Source organism: Macaca thibetana, chromosome 4 (genome assembly GCF_024542745.1).
Source record: "Macaca thibetana thibetana isolate TM-01 chromosome 4, ASM2454274v1, whole genome shotgun sequence".
Classification (NCBI taxonomy): Eukaryota; Metazoa; Chordata; class Mammalia; order Primates; family Cercopithecidae; genus Macaca; species Macaca thibetana.
The window spans coordinates 55,789,231-55,800,130 of NC_065581.1; the positions used below are offsets into that span (position 1 = coordinate 55,789,231).

Consider the following 10,900-nt stretch of genomic DNA (forward strand, 5'->3'; position numbering starts at 1 on the left):
GTTTCAACTGGCAAGGTCTTCTTTTTTGAGGCTGAATAATATTCAGTTGTATATATATAATTTTTAAATTCATTAATCTGTCAACAGATACTTCAGTTGTTTTCAGATCTTGACTATTGTGAATAATTGCTGTAACTAATATGGAAATGCAAATATCTTTACCAGGCGGTGCCTTTACTCCTTTGAGTATATACCTAGAAAAGGAATTACTGGGTCATATGGTAGCTTCATGTTTAATTTATTTAGAATTTCCATACTTTTTTTCCATAATGGTTGCACAATCGACTTTCCCACCAACAGTGTACAATGGTTTCTTTTCCTTGCTGCCCTCACCAACGCTTGTTATTTCCTGCCTTTTCGATAAAAAGCCATCCTGACAGGTGTGAGATGATAGCTCATTGTGATTTTTATTTGCGTTTCTCTGATGATTAGTGATGTTGAGCACCTTTTTATATAAGGTTGGTCATTTCTATGTCTTCTTTGGAAAAATGTCTATTCAGGTCCTCCGCTCATTTTTAATGAGGTTATTGTTACAGTTCTTTCTATTATATGCTGTTGAGCTGTGTGAGTTCTTTACATATTTTTATATTAACCCCTTATCAGATATATGGTTCACAAATATTTTTTTCCCAACTCAAGCCATTTCATTTTGTTTAGTGTTTCAGTTGCCCTGGAGAAGCTTTTCTTTTTTTGATGTAGTCCTATTTGTTTATTTTTGCTTTTCTCATCTGTGCTTTTGGTGTCATATCTGAAAAATCAATGCCCAGACGAATGTCAAGAAGCTTTTCTCTTATGCTATTTTCCTTCTAGAAAATACAGTTTCAGATCTAATGTTGAAGTCTTTAACCTATTTCCAGTTGATTTTTTAAAAGATAAGGGTCCAATTTTATTCTTTCGCATGTGGATATCCATTTTTTTCCTAAGCCATTTATTGAAAAGACTGTCCTTTCTGCATAGTGTCTTCTTGCTGCCCTTGTTTAAAATTAATTGACTGTACATGCCTGGGTTTATTTCTGACCTTTCTATTTTGTTTCATTGACCTATATGTCTCTTTTTATGGCAGTGCCATACTGTTTTGATTACTAGTGCTTTGTAGTAGATTTTGAAATTAGGTAGTATGATGCCTCCAGTTTTGCTCTTTTCATTCAGGGTTACTTTGGCTAGTCGGAGTCTTATGTGGTTCTATATGTAGTGAATTTTAAGATTGTCTTTTCTATTACTGTGAAAAATGTCACTGAAATTTTGGTAGAGATTGCATTGAATCTGTTGGTCACTTTGGGTAGAATGGACATTTTAACAATATTGAAAAGTCTTTCAATCCATGAACACAGGATATCGTTCCACTTGTGACTTCAATGTTTTCATCAATGTTTTATGGTTTTCTGTGTACATATATTTTATTTCTATGGTTAAATTTATTCCTAAATATTTTATTTCATTTTATTTTGGGGAGAGCATTCCTATACATTAAAAATAAACTACCTGAAAAAGAAATGAAGACATTGCTTTTTAAACGGCCTGAAAGGCAACCCAGTGCCTTCTTTGAACTGGACTCCTGGAGCCTTCTTCGCATTCCTTCCCTTTTCCACATTCCAGTGAGTGCACCACAGTCTCTTCTTAGACTAAGTGCAGGACCCAGACTCAGGACTTTTTTCAGAACTTCTGTTCTATTCCTATTGTTTATGTCTTTTCTCCAGATGCTTCTCAACCTTCCATCTGTACTGCCATCTGCTGGTTACGAACAGCCTTGTTCTTCAAATTAACAGCCTTGTTTTGGATCTAGTTAATATCAAGAAATAACCACAGCAATAATAAACAGTAAAAGATGATATATATTTAGAAATTATTGTGGACAGAAGAAAAATTTTTTATATCGTGGAACTTTAACAATAAACAAAATAAATAAAAATGCATTAAATATTAGATAGAGATAACTGCTAACAAGAACAAAATAAAAAAGAAAGGAGTATAAAATGTCTTGGAGGTTAAAATTTGTGATGGGGTACGTAGGGAAGATCTCTTTAAGAAAGTGACTTTTGAATAAACATTTGAGGAAGTGAGGAGCCAGCCATGTGGCTGTCTTGTGAAAGACCATTCTAGACAAAGAACAGCAGGAACAAAGGCCCCGAGGTGACAGCAAGCCTGGCATGTTCAAGGCACAACAGAGGAGAAGGCATTGTAGATGGAGAAGGAGGGGTAAAAGTGGTGAGTAGTAAGAGAAGTTTTCAGAGAGGTCATTAGAACCAGTGCATGTAGGGCTCTTGTGGTCATTGTAGACATCTTGCCTTTGATTCTAAAGCAAGGTTCCGGACAAAAGAAAGATATTATCTGTTTCATGTTTTAACAGTACTGCTGTAGTTGCTTTATGGATAATATATTGTGTCTTAGAGATGTCAACAGATTTACTTAACCTTTTGAGACTTAAAGCCCAGGTGCCTAACCAAAAATATATCAAGGTATACCAGTCAAATTGGTAACAAAAGTGGTTTAAACCAGAGCCAGTGAGTAAAACTTATGGACTTTATAGAATAAACCTGCTTCTTAAAGTATCACAAGAAGATTGAAAATGCAACCTAAACCTAGAAGGATAAACTAGAACGTGCAAGCCGGGGAAGGATTACATGAAATGCCTCTATGGCAACAGTTCTCAAACTTCTTGATTTGGAGACTTCCCAGAGCTTCTTATTCTTTAAAATTATTGAGGATCCCAAAGACCCTATGATTATGTGGGTTAAATACATTGATATTTACCATAATGAAAATGATTAATAAACTAAGATCCTTTAAAAATAGTTATATGTTTGTTCACTCAAGAAAGACAAATAAATCCATTTTGTTTACAAAAATAACATACTTTTTGGAGCAGTAACTATATTTCCCAAATAAAAACGAGTGGGAAGAGTGGCATCATTTTACATTTGTGTAAATCTCTTTGATGCCTGGCTTAATACATAACAGTTGATTTTTCTAATCTGCTTCACCATTTCTTCTTTTAAGAAACCACACACCATGTAGCTTGTGAAAAACTACACTGTAAAATAAAGTTTCAGAGTTAAAACACAGATAATACCTTTTTTGATTATTAAAATATTTTTGACCTGTGGATTTCCTGAAAAATAGGTCTCTGAACTACACTTTAATTTTTACACTGCTGTAAAAAAAGACAAGTTATTATATGTATAAGGATCTACTTTGCCTTTAAACATATACCAGTGTCTCAGTAATAGAGGTAAGATGAATTATTCTAAATCAGAATAAAGCAGAATGAATATAGTAAAATTGTGCTTGGAAAAATATCCTAACCATGTGAGATGTGCACACCCAAATTGCCTTACATTGTTTAATTTGGCACATCCTTTGTATTTTTTTCAAGTTTTATTAATTTTATTCCAGACATACATAGAGTATTAAGTTATTTTGCGGGGCACAATCTTTGTCTTGAAGTGTAACATTTTGGTAAGAGATAGGGTGAGAAAAGAAAAAGTCCAAGGAAGTAAAATGATTTGGGTAAAGACCAATTCCCTGGGAGCAATAACTGGTGAAAGATACTTTTTTCCTGTTTTTATTCATGACTTGAGACAGAGTTTTAGCCATGAGGGTAGTATTTATTATGATTCAGTGGACGTGACGAGGTCTCCAAAAGTACTTAAACTAGACCTCTTGATTCAATTTAAAGTCATATTGTAACATCTCAAACTAAAAAGAAAATCGTGACCTTTAATTCTACTTCTGTGAATTTTTGAGGCAAATTTCAACAAAGATTCAATCATATTTTTAAATTAGTTCAATCTTACTTTAAAAACAGTAACATTTTTACACAAACAAATATATAATAACAAAAAAGTCTCTACTTCAGGAAAAAAAATCTATCAGCTATTGTTTCATAGTGATCTTAATTTCTTTTAGTATATTCAGTGGCAGAAATTGTTCTATTTGATTGTGTTTTCTTTAGGAAAAGATGCTCTTTTATTAGTTCTTGAACTATTACTAGCTTTCATTACACAAAATTTAAAAGGATTAGCTTTCTAATTTGTCAAAATTATAATAGTAACCCATATTTAAAAGATAATCAGAAAAAAACTTAAGATTTGGGCATTCTATTTTTGATTTTTATATTACATGGTCGTTTTACCACATAGTGACTTCATTAACAGAGAATGTAGTTCAATAGTTATTTTCATTTTATATTAATTCCTCAATCATTTGGTTTTATATTATTTAGGGCATATAAGGATAAGCAAGTTACATGTAATTTAATATTTAATCGGCATTTTAATAAAAATAATTGAAGTCAATACTGAAAAGAAATGTGGCCTACAACATATCAGGGCATAGCAAAGCTTATTTTTGAAGTGTGTGCCAGCAAATACAATGCACTTGCCGTGGATGCACATATCTTCATAGGAACCTTCATTCCTTCTGCTCTCAAATTGTTACCTGTTATTCTTCAACACTCCATGCTTTCTTGTTTCCAAACATTGGGATAATAATATTAACATGATTGTAGGCCATTATCATCAGCCTGAAAGCAAAAAAGGAATTATGAGAGTGGTTATCAAGTATTTTGGCAAGAGGAGGGGAAGCTTAGAGAAGTGCATTTGTATGTTAGAGGTGGGCCTTAGGAAGAAGACGAGAGCAAAAGAGATAAATTTGAGTGTGGTTATTCAGAGGAGTTTATATCCCAGAATCACAATGATTCTGACAAAATAGATTTCATCATAGTACTTTGGTACATTTTGCATTTATCAGGAACTGAGCTCTATCATCTACAGTTTCCCTCTACTCCATCCTTAATCCTCAACCCCTGTATCCTTTTCTCACTACCTCGTAATGTTAATTTTGAGTTTAACAATGTATTGCTCTTGTTTTAAAATATTATTTCAAAGGGCTGGCGCGGTGGCTCATGCCTGTAATCCCAGCACTTTGAGAGGCCAAGGCGGGCAGATCACATGGTCAGGACATAGAGACCATCCTGGCCAACATGGTGAAACCCTGTCTCTACTAAAATAGGAAAAATTAGCTGGGCGTGGTGGTGCGGGCCTCTGGTCCCAGACACTGTGGAGGCTGAGGCAGGACAGTCACTTGAACCCTGGAGGCGGAGGTTGCAGTGTGCCAAGATTGCCTGCTGCACTCCAGCCTGGCGACAGAGTGAGACTCTGTCTCACAAAAAAAAAAAAAAAAAAAAAAAAAAAAATTCAAAGATGTCACCCTTTTTTGTTTTAATACAAATAGTTTAGTAAATTCACTATGCTAATACTTTCATTTTCTACTCTTTAAAGATTTGTTAAAAAAAAAAGAAAGAAAGAAATTATATTCTCCCAGTTTCTGGTCCAAGATGTAAGGAGCTCGGATGTCACCACTCCAGCCTAATAAATGTAGACATGAACGAACTGAAAAATCAACTCTTCTTGGATCTGTAAGAGAAGTGAGGACTCAGGGCAAACCAGTGGCCCCAGGATTGGAAAGACAAATAGGCAAAGACAGAGAGTCATGGCTTATTGGAGTACCAACTCATGAGCTGAAACTTACATGGGAACAAGTGCTGGGGTAGGAAAAATGGAACTGTAATTGACTAATTGCTGGAAATTTAGTGCGAACAAATATGGTAGATAAAAGCTTCCGGTAGACCTAGTCATAGGGGAACCCATACAATTTTGTGAGTTTTATCTCCTGGAAAACTACTGAGTTCTCATAGTGAGTAGTTGAGAAAAATCCCCCCATGATTCCTGCGGTCGGAAGAGAAAAGGAACCATCTTGAAATATGTCAGATAATTGTTTCCTAAGCAAGGTTTGCCCTCAGGAGAAAGTATTTAACTAGAGCTAACTTATCTGGGAAAAGGGAAATATTTAATTCCAGCTGGCTCTAGCCTTCCACTTGTAAAAAGAAAAATACTAAACTCAAGCCCACTTTAGTCATTAAGGGGTAAAGGGAGCAGATTGAGAAGCACTTGTGAAGTTTACAGTGCTGAGACACACACTTACTAAAAGACTGAAACCTAATCATAGGACTGTAGAATGCTTTCCCTCCCTATACTCTTTACCAGCACATTACTGAAGTTCTATTTACAGCAGTATCTTTTACCCAACACATCATGTCTGGCTACATAGAAAAAAATTACCAGGTATACTAAAAGGCAAAAAATACAGTTGGAGGAGACAGCAGTCCTCTCAGAATGAGACAGATATGGCAGAGATATTGGAATGATCAGATTGGGATTTTAAAACAACTATAATTAATATGCTGAAGGCTCTTATAGGAGACAGAACACAAGAACAAATGGGCAATGTAAGCAGAGAGATGGAAATTCTAAAAAAAAGTTAGAGCTCAAAAACACTATAACACAAATGAAGAATGCCTTTAATGGATTAATTGTTAAAGTAGACATAGAGGAAGAAAGGATCTCTGAGAATGAGGAGATCTCAATAGAAACCTCCAAAGCTGAAAAGGAAAGAGAAAAAAATACTTTAAAATGCCCAGAATATGCAATAACCATGGGAAACTACAAAAGATGTAATATACAGGTAATGTGCATAACATAATAAGAAAAAAGAGAGAAAGAAACAATGTTTTAAATAATAATTTCTGAAAACTTCCCCAAATTAATGTCAGACACCAAAACACAGATATAGGAAGTTTAGAGAACGCCAAACAGAATAAGTGCCCCCAAACCCCTACACCCGGGCATATCATATTCAAACTACATGTGGAACCAAAAAAGAGCCTACATTGCCAAGACAATCCTAACTCAAAAGAACAAAGCTGGAGGCATCATGCTACCTGACTTCAAACTATACTACAAGGCTACAGTAACCAAAACATCATGGTACTGGTACCAAAACAGAGATATAGACCAATGGAACAGAACAGAGCCCTGAGAAATAATACCACACATGTACAGCCATCTGATCTTTGACAAACCTGACAAAAACAAGAAATGGGGAAAGGATTCCCTATTTAATAAATGGTGCTGGGAAAATTGGCTAGCCATAAGTAGAAAGCTAAAACTGGACCCTTTCCTTACTCCTTATACGAAAATTAATTCAAGATGGATTAGAGACTTAAATGTTAGACCTAATACCATAAAAACCTTAGAAGAAAACCTAGGTAATACCATTCAGGACATAGGCATGGGCAAGGACTTCATGTCTAAAACACCAAAAGCAACAGCAACAAAAGCCAAAATTGACAAATGGGTTCTAATTAAACTAAAGAGCTTCTGCACAGCAAAAGAAACTACCATCAGAGTGAACAGGCAACCTACAGAATGGGAGAAAATTTTTGCAATCTACTCATCTGACAAAGGGCTAATATCCAGAACCTACAAAGAACTCAAACAAATTTACAAGAAAAAAGCAAACAACCCCATCAAAAAGTGGGCAAAGGATATGAACAGACGTTTCTCAAAAGAAGACATTTATGCAGCCAACGGACACCTGAAAATATGATCATCATCACTTGCCATCAGAGAAATGCAAATCAAAACCACAATGAGATACCATCTCACACCAGTTAGAATGGCAATCATTAAAAAGTCAGGCAACAACAGGTGCTGGAGAGGATGTGGAGAAATAGGAACAGTTTCACACTGTTGGTGGGACTGTAAACTAGTTCAACCATTGTGGAAAACAGTATGGTGATTCCTCAAGGATCTAGAACTAGAAATACCATTTGACCCAGCCATCCCATTACTGGGTATATACCCAAAGGATTATAAATCATGCTGCTATAAAGACACATGCACACGTATGTTTATTGTGGCACTATTCACAATAGCAAAGACTTGGAATCAACCCAAATGTCCATCAGAGACAGACTGGATTAAGAAAATATGACACATATACACCATGAAATACTATGCAGCTGTAAAAAAGGATGAGTTTGTGTCCTTTGTAGGGACATGGATGCAGCGGGAAACCATCATTCTCAGCAAACTATCCCAAGAACAGAAAACCAAACACCACATGTTCTCATTCATAGGTGTTGAACAATGAGATCACTTGGACACAGGAAGGGGAACATCACTCACCGGGGCCTATTGTGGGATGTAGTGGGAGAGGGATAGCATTAGGAGATATACCTAATGTAAATGATGAGTTAATGGGTGCAGCCCACCAACATGGCACGTGTATACATATGTGACAAACCTGCATGTTGTGCACATGTACCCTAGAACTTAAAGAATAATAAAAAAAAGAAAAGAAAAGAAAAGAAAAAATGGTATGTATGCATGATGGAATACTGTGCAGCCAAAAAAAAGAATGAGATCATAGCATTTACAGGAACATGGATGGAGCTGGAGGTCATTATCCATAGCAAACTAATGCAGGAACAAAACAACAAATACTGTGTGTTCTCACTTATAAGTGGGAGCTAAATGATGAGAACACATTTACACTAAAAAGGAGAACAATAGACACTGGGGCATACCTGAGGGTGAAGGTTGGGAGGAGGGAGAGGATTAGAAAAAATAACTATTGGGTATAGGCGTAGTACCTTGGTGATGAAATAATCTGTAAAGCAAACTGCTGTGACACAAATTTACCTGTATAACAAACCTGCTCATATACTCCTCAACCTAAAATAAAATTAAAAAAAAAACCACACACACACACACAGTAAAATAGGAATATAGGGAAGCTTCTTCAACTTGATAAAGAATACAAAAAACCTGTGACTAACATAATTCTTTTTGGTAAGAAACTACAAGTTTTGCCACTAAGATCAAGAACAAAGCAAGCATGTACCCTCTTACCATTGCTTGTCAACATCATACTGGAAGTACAAGCTAATGCAATAAGACAAGACAATAAAAAGAAGAGGATACATACTGAAAAGGAAGAAAAAAAAAACTGTCTTTCTTTGCAGCCGACATGATTGCCTATGCAGAAAATCTGAAATAATTGACAAAAACTCGTGGAACTAATAAATAATTATAGCAAGGTTGTAGGATACAGGGTTAATATATAAAAGTCAATAGCTTTTCTATGTACCAGAAATGAACAAATGGAATTTGAAATTAAAAACACAATACTGTTTACAAAACACTACTGAAAATGAAATACATAGATATAAATCTAACAAATGAGAAAAATGACAAAATGTAGAAAGAAGTCAAACTAAATGGAGAATTATTCCATATTCATAGAGAGAAAGATTCAATATTGTCAAGATGACAGTTCTTTCAAACTTAATCTATAGCTTCATTGCAATCTAAATCAGAGTCTCAGCAAGTTATTTTTCATGCTATATTTTTCAATATTTTAGATTTAGGGGAATTTTGTGTGATGCTGATGTTTGGTGTATGAATAATCCCATCACCCAGGTACTGAGCATAGCACACAACAGTTAGTTTTTCAACTCCTGCCCCCTCCTTCCTCTAGTAGTACTCAGTTTCTCTTGTTGTCATCTTCATGTCCGTGAGTACCCAACTTTTAGCTCTCACTTATAAGTGAGAACATGCTGCCTTTGGTTTTCTGTTCCTGTGCTAATTTACTTAGGACAATAGCCTCCAGCTGCCTCCATGTTGCTGCAAAGGACATGATTTTATTCTTTTTTATGGTTGTATTCCATGGTGTTTACATGCCACATTTCCTTTATTCAATCTACACTTGATGGGCACCTAGGTTTATTCCATGTCTTTGCTGTTGTGAGTCATGCCACGATGAGCTAGTGCATGTATCTTTTTGGTATGATAATTTGTTTTCTTTTGAATGTGTCTCAGTAATGGGATTTTGGCAAGATATATATATATATACACACACACACACACATATACATACATATATACACATACATACATATATATACACATACATATATATACACACAAACTGATTCTAAAGTTTATATGTATAGGTAAAAGAATAACTGACACATCGCTTCTCGGCCTTTTGGCTAAGATCAAGTGTAGTATCTGTTCTTATCAGTTTAATATCTGATACGTCCTCTATCCGAGGACAATATATTAAATGGATTTTTGGAGCAGGGAGATGGAATAAAGATTGGGTGTCTTTAATCTCCAGAATAAAAAAAAAAAAAATTGAAAAAAAAAAAAAAAAAAGAATAACTGACATAATATTAAGAACAAAGTTGAAGGGCTGATACAACCCTACCTTAAGATTTAGCATAAAGCTATGCTAATGTAAACAGTGCTGTATCGGCAAAAGAATAGATAAGTATATCAACAGGAAAGAATAAAGAGCCGGAAATAGACCTACATAAATATAGTCAACTGATCTTTGATAAAAGAAGAAAGGCAATGCAATGGAGAAAGTATTTTTAATAAATGATGTCAGAACAACTGGACAGCTGCATGTAAAAAAAAAAATCTAGATGCAGACTTTATAACCTTCACAAAAATTATCTAAAAAAGAATTGCAAATCTAAATGTAAAACATGAAACTGTAAAACTCTGAGAAGATAACATAGGAGAAAATTTAGGAAACCTTGCTTTTGGAGATGATGTTTTTAGATACAACACAAAAATCATGATCCATGAAAAACTGATTGGTAGGCTGGACTTCATTAAAATTAAAGTGATTTTTTTTTTCTGCAAAAGATACTGCCAAAGAATAAAATGATAGGCCACAGATTAGGAGAAAATATTTTCAAAAGATGTATCCAATAAATAATTATCAAAAATATACAAAAACTTTTAAAAACATAACAATGAGAAAACTAACCAACATTTAAAAATGAGCGAGATTTGAACACATACATTGCCAAAGAAGGTATACAGATCATAAATAAGCATTTGAAAAGATGTTCCACATAATAAATCATCAGAGAAATGCAAATTAAAATAATAATGAGATACCACGTACCTATTAGAATAATCAAAATACACGACATTGATCACACCACATTGTAGTAAGGACATGGTTCGACAGGAGCTCTGAT

The 10,900-nt window shown here is 34.7% G+C and overlaps 1 pseudogene; it reads left to right on the plus strand.

The window, feature by feature from the left end:
- The first annotated feature begins 9,875 nt into the window (after positions 1-9,875).
- On the plus strand, positions 9,876-10,030 carry LOC126954126 (uncharacterized; annotated as a pseudogene).
- The last annotated feature ends 870 nt before the right edge of the window (positions 10,031-10,900 follow it).